The sequence below is a fragment of the Leptonychotes weddellii genome, chromosome 12 (assembly GCF_054177405.1).
Source record: "Leptonychotes weddellii isolate Sample4059 chromosome 12, ASM5417740v2, whole genome shotgun sequence".
In the NCBI taxonomy this organism is placed as follows: domain Eukaryota; kingdom Metazoa; phylum Chordata; class Mammalia; order Carnivora; family Phocidae; genus Leptonychotes; species Leptonychotes weddellii.
In genome coordinates, this window is record NC_138380.1 from 74,125,578 (window position 1) to 74,138,364 (window position 12,787).

General features: G+C 38.8%; 1 protein-coding gene across 2 annotated transcripts in view; it reads right to left on the minus strand.

Moving 5' to 3' along the window:
• CD36 (CD36 molecule (CD36 blood group)) overlaps window positions 1-12,787 on the minus strand; it is a 73,808-nt gene that overhangs the window by 54,641 nt on the left and 6,380 nt on the right. The gene's annotated exons all lie outside the window — the stretch shown is intronic.

Genomic DNA, 12,787 nt, shown 5'->3' on the forward strand with positions numbered 1-12,787 from the left:
GTCAAATAAATAAATAAATTCTTTAAAAAAAAAAAAATTAAAACAAAGACACTCCAACACCAAATCAAGCCATTTATGGTATATGCTAAACTGGGCAAAATAAAATATGATTTTTCCCACATCATTTAGGCAATAATTCCCTGGGGATTACTGTTGATGACCTGCATCCTTATCCATACACGTATTCGATTAAGATTTATCATGTGGCCATGATGTGCCCAGAAGTCTGCCACAAAAAGGAAGAAAGCATGACTCCTACCACGAGGTTTTCTGTAAAGTACTTCAAATACTTCCATAGAAAATACAACGTATGAGTACTGAGCACTTTTAAGCTACCTTCTTAAAATGGGCTGCTACCCTGGTTGTGAACATTCCTTGTCGAGCTATTTAGCATGTAATCGAAGTCTATAATTTTATTATCTTTATCTCCTAAAATCTGAAAAGGTCCATGAAAATATATACATGGAGTTTTCAGTGGTGAAATGAAAGATTTATGAGTTGCCTAGACATATGGTTCACTCCCTACTCTTACGCTACAGGCTCTTAATACCCACCGAGCCCAGTTGCCTAAGGCTCAGCTGAGAAATGGCCCACTGTCTTAATTTTGATTTGGGGGCATTCCTGGTTATCTGCCTAGACCCAGGTGGTTAGCTGAATTCCGTTGTTTGCATGGTAAGCGCATGCCTCTGAACTGTCCAATTAAGAACTACTGAGCCTACTGAGTGTGAGGGCTTCACGGAGCGTAAGCAACAGGTTGAGTTCCAGCTTTTCCTGCTTGCTACTCATCTGCTTCCGTCAGAAGCCAATCTGAGAGAACTTTCACTTTGTTCTGTGAAGGAGGTCTGTAGCTCGCCTTGCTGTTAGTTATTGAGGGCTACCGATATTTACTAAGATAACCTGATAATAGTGCATGCTCAAAATTGGCTTGGATCGTTTAGCAACACCTACCTGCAAGGAGCTCACAGTCTAAGGAGATAGCTCACACACAAAGGGTAATTCTATGTATATAGTCTAGGGTAGAAGACTACAAAGTTTCCTGGGCTCCTACAACATCCACATTTATTCAGATATAAATAGCTGTGACTCTTCGTTCAAAGATCTTTCACCCACTTCTGTGTATGACACATTTCTTCTCTCTGTTCATGACCTTTATGCTGCAGAAATGGAAGGAATCTTAGGAATCATCTGGTCCCGATCTTTTAACAGAAGAGATTACAGAGACCCAGAGAGCCGGAAATGCTTGTTCTACATTGTCTTTTTTCAAAACAAAACAAAACAAAACAATAAACCAAAAAAAAAAAAGAAAAAAAGACCAAATAAAACCTCAACCAGAATACTGCTTTTTCTCCTTATGTTTCTATTTTCTCCAATTTTTACCTTTTTCACATATCTTCTTCCAGGTTCTGGCTTGATCATTTGCTAAGGCAATGCTTTGATTTTGTGTGTGTTCCATTATTCTTTATTCTTCTTCAGCAATGCTAGTTATTTTTAATTTAATATTCAGTTCCTGGATAATTAGAATAACTTTCCTCTCTTTTTGATTCCCATATGCTAGGCCCTGTTACCAGAGTGAAGTTTTTAAAACTATTCTGTTTCTTGCTTTTTCGACTTTTCAAATTTGATTCTAAATATTTAAACATTTTAACAATTACTTAAATTATTACATATGAAAAGAAAACATTTCTATTTGATTAATATATTCTAGTTCTTCCCTTTCACATGGGACAATGTGAAAAATTCTCAGAAAGGGCAAGGGAGAAAACTAATATTTATTAACATTATACCATGGGCCAGGCGTTGTGCCTAAATGGTCCCGTGTGTCATTATTCAAGTCCACAGAAAATTCTGTCATTAGGTATTGTTAGCCACATTTTTACGGAAGAGATAACTAACACAGAGAAAACTAGGAAAATTAGATAAATGCTAAGATTTTCAGTATTAGTATGAAACGGATGACCTTGAGTTTATGCATCCAAGTGACAATATCAAAGATTAGTAGAAAGACAAAAGGGTATGTGGTTACATACAAACATTTCCTTGCCCAGATCTAAATCTTTACCTTTTGTCAATATAAAGCTCTCAGCAGATGCATTTTGCTATGCTACTTTGAGGTTTTAGAATTATTTTCATTACTTTTATCAAGAGATTAGAGTTAAATAAAAGTGAATAAATTTGTTGTCTTAAAAATCTATTCCTCTTGGCACTGGATATTTCTGGGTGCAGAGATTATGAAAGTAAATAAAATATAACCTTATCTTCATGGAGTGAGAGACAGACATACAGAAAAATTATTATAATAGGAAAACAGGTGATCTAACGGAAGATTTATGGTGCAGTGGAGGACTTACAGAAGGGGGAGGTTTCAGCAGAGTTGCCGAGCTTCACAGAGGAATGTTTCTAGTTCCTTCCATAAGCACATGAATCAGACACCAATTACCATGTATTGGCCAACGCAGAGAAGGGTTGTAGGCAGAGAATATTTCTCCATCTTCAGAAAGATATAGCAATTTCTACCAGAAAGCTAGTGACTTCAAGGAAGAAAATATAAAAAGTTGTTGTGGCAACATCAAAATGAACAAGATTAGAGGAAATTAATTTCCAACTGAGTGCCTGCTAAGTTCGGGCACCGTTAGGTCAAAATGTGGTTTCACCCTAAAATTCAAAAGCAATTTGTGTTAAGCTGCCAAGAGTTATAACTTTGCATAAGTAAGTCCAGGAAAGAACTAAAAATTCTGCTTCAGAGCACACAAAAAATTTACTTAATGCTGGGAAAAAACAAAACATCCTAGATGCCTTTTACAAACATCATTGGTTGTTTGATACCTTCACAGATAATGAAAAGTCACTTAAATTTAGAAAATGAGTATAAATATATTGACTATTATAAAAACGTATCAACTTAATCTGAAAATAATGAAGATGAAAAATAAAGGTGTATATATATAACTTTGGAAGCACTTTAATGATTTTTATATCTAAAACTAGGCAGGCTAAACATATCAAAATGTACATGCTTATGACAGTTATAGATTGCCTTGTTGTATTAAGTAAATTTTAAGATCTTCGTATATTTACATATCTCTTGTTATGGGTAAAATCTATCATCTTACCGTGAATGTTAGGCATTGCAGAAAGCAAACATTCATATTCATGCCTCGGGAAACAAGAAACCTGAGGTTGTACAAATACTAATTCACAAAAGATAGAAACTTAAGTAATGCATTCTTGTTTAAAGAAACTAAATGCAGGGGTGAGGGGTGGAATTTGTTTCCATTTGAATGCATAGAGGAAAAATTCTTAAAGAAAAATTTCTCAGTTCTTCTATTTTTCATCATAAAACATTCTTAAAATATGGATAGCCTACATTGTAGCTTTAGGTCAGGGAGGTTGGCTTTCTAGAAGTACTGATTGTCCTTTTATCTCCTTTATTTCCTTCACTTTAAAAGTCTTTTCCCAATCCCAGATCACTGATTTTAACATCTACTCCTACAGGTCCCACCCAAATATAAAGCTTTCTGGTCATATTCATTGCGAGGCTTTCCTAACCTTACAAGACAGGGAGGCAATGTGAGGACAGAACACTCTCTCAGCATGCAATCCTCCCCACTGAGCTCTGTCAGGCAGTTTACCCTGGAGTCTCTCCCTCTTTATTGCTCAACTGGATTAGGTAATAAAAAGCCAAGTCTTGCTTTCCTCTATCAAATAGGTAACTCCCTAACTCCCTGGAGGTAGGGACCGGATTCCTCTTTCTCTAAACATTACTGAGCTTCAATGTTTAAACTCACAGATAAATGTTCAGATATATGGGCAAGCTCCTAGAATGAGACACCTGGGCAAATAATTCTTTTAATCTAGTAAATACCACCTAAATGGTACTTGTGCCCCTTCATCCTTAAGGTTAAGTACAACCAAAATTATTTCTCATGAGTAATTTCAACAGTCACTGCACTTATCTCCAGAATCTGATTGCAGGGCTGGTTGACATAGTCTTACTGTGTGTTGCTTGACTTTTTAAATAATCACATCTCCATTTTTATTTTTGTAATATCACATTGTATTTAATTTGCAAAATGATCATCTTATCAGAAGAACTTTTTTTTTTTTTTTTTGAAAAACCCACATTGTGTCATGTTATACTAACACTGAGGGTGTTTACTACAGACCAGACACCATTCCGAGAACTTGATATGGGTCTAAATGAATCTGTCTCACAACCATTTGAGGGATTATCGTTTTGCCAGTATTACAAATGGCAAAAATGCCCAAGTACTGAGAGGGGAAAGGACTGACAGGTTAAGTCTCTGGCTCAAGGTCAAAGAGTGCTGAAGCTCTGGCTGTATCAACGGGGATGCTTTTATCTGCAAGGAACAGACTGCTCCAATAAAAGTAGCTCAAAATATGGAGGAACACTGACATACTTGTCAAATAATACCTATTAGGAAGTAACGATCAGCTTCTGAAACGCTACCTTTGTTCAGGAGCAGCCAGTGTAAAACATTGTGCCGTTTTACCATCTTGAAAGCACAGTCATTTGCTCAAATTGCTTATGCACGTGTATGTGTATGCCATCAACTTGAACCAGAGACCACGGAAATGCCACGGGATCTCCTGTCACCTAGAAGGGTGTGTATTTATTTAAAGGGAGAACGTTCCATGTTAAGGTTTCAAACTAAAATCAAAGTTGAAAATAAAAATCCAGTCCAAGTTGCCATCCCTCCAGGAAAGACAACTGTCTATCCTGACAAAGGGAATGTGGAATATAAAATTCACAACCAAGAGAAGCTGTCCTGGTGACCTCGAGAGGCTTTTCCATTTGTCCTGGCAAGAGTGAACCATCACAGCTGGCAACTTTGGGAGTGGCTGTTTATCACTGAAATGGAAATGAGCTTCAGAGTCACAGACTCAGGTGTGCAAAACTGAAATTCTATTTTTCTACATTTTGTTTTTTACTTCAAGCTTTCATTCTATCTGGCCCAGCATGTTTCATATAGCCACTTTTAAGACACTTCCCATTTTTTATATTTCTCAGTCATCTCAGGTTTAAACTCTCGATTACGGTTTCTCAGTAGGTGTTAGGTTCAGAGGAAGAGAGGAGAACACAGAACATACCCTCTCTAAACTGGTGGCTATGGTTTTCTCTGTCCTGGCCATGAGCTCTTGGCAGATCATGGCTGTTTTCCTGTTTACTTACACAACCTTCTAGAACCCTGAGCACAAACTGCTAGGGTCCCAGGGTCTTCATGAATCTGCTTCTAAACGTAGCTGCCTATACACCACATAGAGCCCACGGGACACCACTGCTCTGGTGTTTTCTCTGAGTCACACCTCAGCTCTGAGATCCTTATATTCGCCTGAGGGGAGGGAGGGGAGAAAGCTGGTCTCCAGCAGTGTGTCTATGGCAAGGCCGACCACAGTAGCTCTCTGGGATTCCTTCACATCTAAGCTCCTGTGTTCCCACTTCCATTCAAACTTAATCCTCTTTTATCTGCCTTGGGATAGTGTTGAGAACAATGTTTCAGGTTGGTCGTAACTGCTTTCCAGATCTTTATTAAAACTGAAGAGTTGGGGCAACTGGGGTGGCTCAGTCCCTTAAGCATCTGACTCTTGGTTTTGGCTCAGCTCACGATCTCAGGGTCATGAGATCGAGCCCCATGTGGGCCTTTGTGGGGCTCCATGCTCAGTGCAGAGTCTGCTTGAGATTCTATCTCTCCCTCTTCTTCTCCCTCCGTCCCTCCCCTCACTCATGTCCTTTCCCCGTCTCTCAAATTAAAAACAAAAAACTGATTAGTCACATAAAGTCCATTTCTTGTCTCCACTTAAGGTCCTTCCCCGATTTGCAGCTTCCTATTTTGCAGTTCAGAGAAGATGAAGAGCGTGGGAGGGACGAAACTATGTGGATTAATAAGTCACAATAACATTTTATCCTACTAGAAAAACTGTAAGTTGTAGGAAACAATCACATGGAGTCCTAAGAATATATTCGCAGAACTCTTAGATCCAGGTAGAAGGAAGTGGGATTCTCAGAAAATAAAACTAGGTAATTACATAAAGCATTTAGCACTGTAATTGGCATGGTTGAAAAAAGGCATGTGAACAACCTATTCCTGGTTTGATATATCTACAGGTAGAGGTAAATATATTTAGACCAGGTTATAGGAGACTTAAATGTCTGAGCATAACCTGACGGAAAAGAAAGAAGAAAAGATGAAGTACTTTTAAGACTTTTGGTTAAACGTGGCGGATTGAATGTGTTTTCACTGGCACCTGATATTTCATTAAAATGAAAGTAATAGAGTTTACAAAAACACGAACGCACCTGTTCAGCCTAAATATTTAGATAAGAGAGGTCAGAAACAAGTCAATACTTAGAAAGCAAATGGACTAATAATTGCTCAGCAAACCCTAGAGTGTCAGATTCTCAGTATCCATGCCTACAACAGAAAGCCAGTAAGAAGCAAAAGGAATCTGTTCTACAATCCCAGATAGGCCATGGATTAGCAGCGTAGGGTGTCATGGGAAGCAGGGTCTAACTTGGTTGAGTATCTTTGTAAGTCCTAAACCCTAGATCCTCTCTCCACATACTCTACTCAGCCTGCTCACTCGCCTTCCTCGCCCTGCTGAAAGGGGGGGGGGTCCTTCCTCTTTGGCAATATTGAGCCAGAAAATTCTTAAGAGCAGGTGGCCCACTTAGGGGCATGAGGGAGATCCATGCTGAAATAAGTTTAAGCAAAATTCCACATGCTGATTCCTTTTCTCTTGCCATTTCCAGAACTCTAGCAAGCCAGAAATGAGAGGATTCTTTTCTGGGGGAACTGACTGGTGTAAGAGAAAACATGTTGATAGGACTTCCTAGTGGAGGTGGGCTGTGGGGGAGGACAATGACATGGCCAGGACCTTACGTGATTCCTCCAGAGTGATACTGTCCAGTAGAAGTATATCATGGGCCTCATGCTATATATACTTTTGAAATGTCCAGTAGCCCCATTAAAAGCATAAATGGGTGATATTAATTTTAATATTAATGTATCATTTAGCCCAATATCATAAATACTATCATTTTAATCAATTATAATCTGTGTACCTAATATATTAATATGTATTAATTATAATGTTACAAAGCATAATTTTTTAATAATCAAAATTATTATATTATCTTTAATTAATGAGATATTTTACCTTTGTTATATAAAGTCTTAGAAGTCTGGTTTTTATTTTACTATTATAGCACATCTTATTAACCATAGGAAATAAACTGAGGGTTGCTGGGGTGGGGGTGGGTTAACTGGGTGACAGACATTAAGCAGGGCACGTGATGTGATGAGCACTGGGTGTTATATACAACTGGTGAATCACTGAACTCTACCTCTGAAACTAATAATATGCTATATGTTAATTAATTGAAGGTAAATAAAATAAAATAAAATTTTAAAAAATAGCACATCTCAGTTGGGGCTAAGTGTATTTCAAGTTCTCAATAGCCACCTATGGCCAGTGGCTACCCTACTGGTCAGTGAAACTCTAGAATGAGATTCGTATTTATTTGCCACCATTTTAAATATAAATGGACAATCATCAGACATTTGAGGAACATCTGACCTGCAAGACACAATTTAAAACAGGCAAGCAAACAATAAGGATAAATATAAGAAAGGGGAATAAAAAACACTAAATATTTTTGTGATTGATGTCTTTAGGCAACTAAGAGAAGAGATTCCATCCTGAGGCTAGTGAGACAGAAAATTGTAAAATCATAGAAAGGGAAATAAAAGGTAGCAATCTGGGAAATGCAAGCGATGATCACAGAAATAACAGAGTCAGCGGAGCTGTTGGAATATCCGGGTCACGCTGTTCGTTGTACAGAGAGGAGCCACAGAGCACCGTCACTGGGGTAAAACAGATCCGACATTCCCGTGAAGGCATTTCCAGGGAAAGCAAAATAAAATCAGAAACAAAACAAGGAAATAAGGATAGAATGCATGAATATTTTCCAGAATTGAAGGACAGAAGTCTCCAGAGTGTAAGAAGTCACCCAAGTTATATAGCACAGTGGATTCACAGGGCCCCAGGCTGTGTCCTCGCTGTCTGTACTCACGAGGTTTCAGACTATCAAGAACAAACAAAAGATCTTAAAAGCCTCTGGTGGGCTTGGGAGTAATGTCACACGCAAGTCAAAAAGACAACAAAATTCAATAGCAACGCTGGGAATTTAGAAGTCACGTAAGCAATCTCTTCAAGAATCGGAGGGAAAATTATTTCCGGCTGTCATTCTATAGGCAAACACATTTTCAAGAGTGAGGATAAAGACATTTCAATGTCTGTAAGTTCCCAAATTTTGCTTGGCTTTTACCCTTTCCTAAGGAGCTCAAGGAACTCCCAGAACAGAAACCCTCCACCAAAGTAAGGAAGTAAACCAAGAAACCAGAAGACAGAAGGTTGAAGAAATAGCTGGTCTGACAACTGAGAGACAAAGGGAATTTCCACGAAGAAATTTAAAGGAAGTTTCAGGGTAAGAATTAGGTCACAGGCCGGGGGGTGTGGAAAGATAATATTGGATCAGGAGGATGACAGAAGATTGAAGGAGGCAATTATCATCACCAGGAAAAGATACATTTGACCAGAAAGAAAGCACTCATTCCAAACTTGTGGCTCTACTTCTCAGAAAATGTATGATATGAATGCCCACAGTGAACAGTATCAAGAAGGAGCCGCACTGGTCGGGTTGGAAGAAGTGTGCATGTGCAGGTGGTGCGTGAAGTGGAGGGAGCGTTCTGTGTGTGTACGATAAAAGCTAGGTCCTTCTCCTCCACAGGAGCAGATCAAAGGCTAATGTGTAAAGGACAATTTTTTTTTCCCCTTAATTCAAGGAATAACACCATAGCTACATTATCTAGAAAATGCTCTTTCTCCTGGAAAGAGACATGGGGAATGGGAGAAGACAGGGAAACTAGGGCAATTGAATTTTTTTTCTTTAGGTGCTAAAATACCACTTGACTTTTTTTCAATCACATTCATTTGAAAATTAAATACATTTCTTGATTTACTTATTTATTTAAGATTTTATTTATTTGTGAGAGAGTGAGCAAGAGAGTGAGCACTAGCAGGGTGAGGCGCAGGGGGAGAGGAAAAAGCAGGCTCCCCGCTGAGCTGGGAGCCCAACACGGGGCTCAATCCCAGGACCCTGAGATCATGACCTGAGCCGAAGGCAGACGCTTATCCGACTGAGCCACCCAGGTGCCCCAATCAAATACATTTTAAAACAATATTATATTCGAATGGAGCTGTCCACAGTAAGTACTTACCAATCCTTTACTTTTTTTCCCTACCTTGTGTCTTTTACCTTCACTCTCTTCTTCTTTATTTTCTTAAGAATTTCCCAGGAAATTTATCTTCTCAGAAAACTGCTTTATTTTTTACTTCATTGAAAAGATTGAGGTAATCTGATACAGTCTCAACGTCTCTATAAAAATAGAGTATCTGCTTCGCACAGGGACTGTAATTCCTCGCCTGGAATCCTTAGCTCTTGTGAAGGTATTTTCATGTGTAGGTAGTTGTTCAGATTGATGTTTCTGGGACGGAATGGATACTAGAAATTTCTAAAACTGCTCTCTTGCTGACATCATCCCTAATTAGTCTAAAAAGTTTATTGAAGTCTTTACAAATGGTTGCTATATAATTCTGTAGATCAGAATATCAACATACTAAAATTTACTTCTGTGTTTGGAATTTGACTAAGATATTATAGCCTGTTGCTTACCAGCTCCCAGCCACCTATTCTGTAAATCTAGAACACTTCCCCCATTGAAATTATCTTCATTTGTCAATAATTTTAAAAACATACTTGGGAAACTAGAGTGCAATTGTATATACAAAAGAAAGGAAAGAGAGATATAGATTCAGATAACAGATGATCAAGTAAACTTAGACTGGAAGATTCTTTATAGATCATCTGGTACAACTTCCTCATTTTAGCTAGGAAGCAGAAAGAGGACCCCAAAATTTATTTTCTCAATGTCACGGATAGTAAGAGAACAGGGACCAAGTTCATGTCTTCTAATTCTGAAACCGAAAGGAAAATAAAAAATCATTTAATCTCAATGATTAATTTCTCAGATGAGGAAATAGAGTTCTTTCTTTTTTTTTTTTTTGGTAGTCTGGCTTATAAAATCATAACCACACGATAATTTTGCACCCATTTTACAGATGTGGAACTGAGACACCGAGAGACTGCACAATGTATTCAAGGGCATGAAACTAATATGTAACACTTGAATTCAGATCTACTTAATGCCATATAAATTTTATACTAGGAACTGCTATCGGGGAAAGCTCCAAGAGTTTTCATAAAGCTTTTCTCCTAAGGTTTTCTGGGAGAAACTATAAAGAGTAGAAGTAAAGAAAGTTCTAAGCTTTGGATTAAAATGGAGGAAAGGTGTTAGGGAACTCATTTACTCATATATTCATTTAAACACTTACTGGCCACTGATTATATCCAGACTTTGAGCTTAGCACAGGGATACAAAGATGAATAAAAACATGGTGTTTGATAGTGGATTTGTTGAGAGGAGCTACACTATCCATTAACGGAAGGGCTTCAATGGATAAGTAGACATCTTCTAATCAGGCAAGAGGGAGAAAAGGCAGGACAAGCAAAAAGAACAGCATGAATAAATTCAAAATCAGAAGAGAATGATGTATTTGGAAAACCACAAAATTTTTAAGGAACTATCAAAAAGTGAAGGAAATGGATGGAAACAAGATTTTGAAGCCCCTTGTGTATTTCTAAGAAACTTGAATTTTATTCTATAAGCCGAAGAGAATCATTAAGTAACTGTAAGTAGGGGAAATGACAAGATAAGAGTTTTCACTTATAAAGGGTCATATTAAAAGCAGTAAATTGGGATGAGAGTCAACAGAAGACTAATGAATACCGGAACGACATGAGGTTCTGAACTAAAACTTGTGTTCAGTCCAATGAGGAGAAGGTAGAGTCATTGTAGACAGAATCTGGAGTCATGGGACTACATGCAGTTATGGCGGCAGCCATGGCAAGGGGGTGGGGGGCGCTGTCAAACTGGGAAGCTAGTCCCTGGAGTCCTCCTCAGGAGTGGGAGAAATACTCCTGCAAAGCTTGTTTGATGGGGCCTAAAAGCAGGGTTAAGAAGAAGTAATGAAAACTGGGTAAGAACTGAACTGACAGCCCCAGTAAAGGCAGAGACAAAACCACTAAAATCCAAAGGCACCTGGGATGGGGCATTTCTCTTATACTGGCTCTGGTTGAAGGGCCAACTCTGGTATAATGGTAACAAAGAGCAAAGCAGATAACAAGGGCACTCATGGCTTTCAGCGGCTATTAGGAAGCATTTAATCTCCTAATTTCTCACGTTTCCCAGGCTGTGATTTGGCTCACAGGGTCGTGCAGAATCGGGGTAGCACTTCAGCATCATGGGGGTTGGGGGAGAGATGCAGGGGATAAGGTTGGGGACCAAAGGTCGAGAGACAGAGTGCTCTATTGCAAAGGCAGGGACCAGTAAGTAGGAGACATTGATCATTTGCCTTACTTAGTCCAGGGTCAGTAACTTCGAGAAGGAACTTGTCAGGAATAAGCAGTCCGTAAAAAGATTGTATGAACCTGCTTTGTGGTGCACATCTGTATAATTGGTCTTGTTTGGCCAGTGGGTGCATAAAATGTAAACGCATTAGGACAGTTTAAAGAGGTACAGGATAAAGAAAGAAAGAGAATCTAAGCCCCTGGAAAACAAGACGACTCTCCAAGAAATAACCTGGGTAGTTTTTGCCATTAAAAACAATCACCTCTGTTTGCCCCTAAGGCTGACATGCTCTGGAGATACAAGGATTAGAAATAAGCAAGAGGAGGGCTCCTGGGTGGCTCAGTTGGTTGAGCGACTGCCTTCGGCTCAGGTCATGATCCTGGAGTCCCGGGATCGAGTCCCGCATCGGGCTCCCTGCTCGGCGGGGAGTCTGCTTCTCCCTCTGACCCTGCTCTCTCTCATGTGCTCTCTCTCATTCTCTCTCTCTCAAATAAATAAATAAAATCTTTAAAAAAAAAAAAAAAGAAATAAGCAAGAGGAGAAAGTCGCCATTTTATTCTGGCATAAGTCATAACAACTGTTTTAAGAATATCTGTGATGTGTGAAGAGTTTGCAGAAACACACCAAGTGCAGGACTATTTCAGGTAAGGAAAGTGATTGGCCTTAATCCTCTTTTATTTCCATTTAAAATAGGTATCTCTTGCTAAACTGAGCACACAAAAATACTTTGACCATTACAAAAAGCAGTAATTAATGCTTATCTGTAGCAAACTTCCAGACAGTAATATTAAAGAAAGTATACATCCGCAAGTACATTTATGCAAATTTGACCCTGCATAAAATAGAGAAGAATGGTCTCCAGGAATACTAATTTCCCAAGTAACTAATGGATATTTTTACTTTATTGACATTATTTCCTTTTTATTACTGATAACAAGGAATCAAGTCAGTTATCAGGATCTTGCTGTAACTACTGAACTCTTAGGGTCTCAGGACCCCAAGTGCTGCCATTGGTTGTACAAGACTTGAATAAACCCGCATCTCCTAGGCTGGTGACAGACATCTGTAATCTTTAAAAAGACTTTAAGCCTTAAATCTCAAAAAGACTTAAGTCCTAGTTGCCTTTGGATTTTAGAAGACAGCAGGAAAGGAAAAATGAAGGGGGAGGGGGGCAATCAGAGGGGAGGATGAACCATGAGAGACGATGGACTCTGAGAAACAAACTGGGGGTTCTAGAG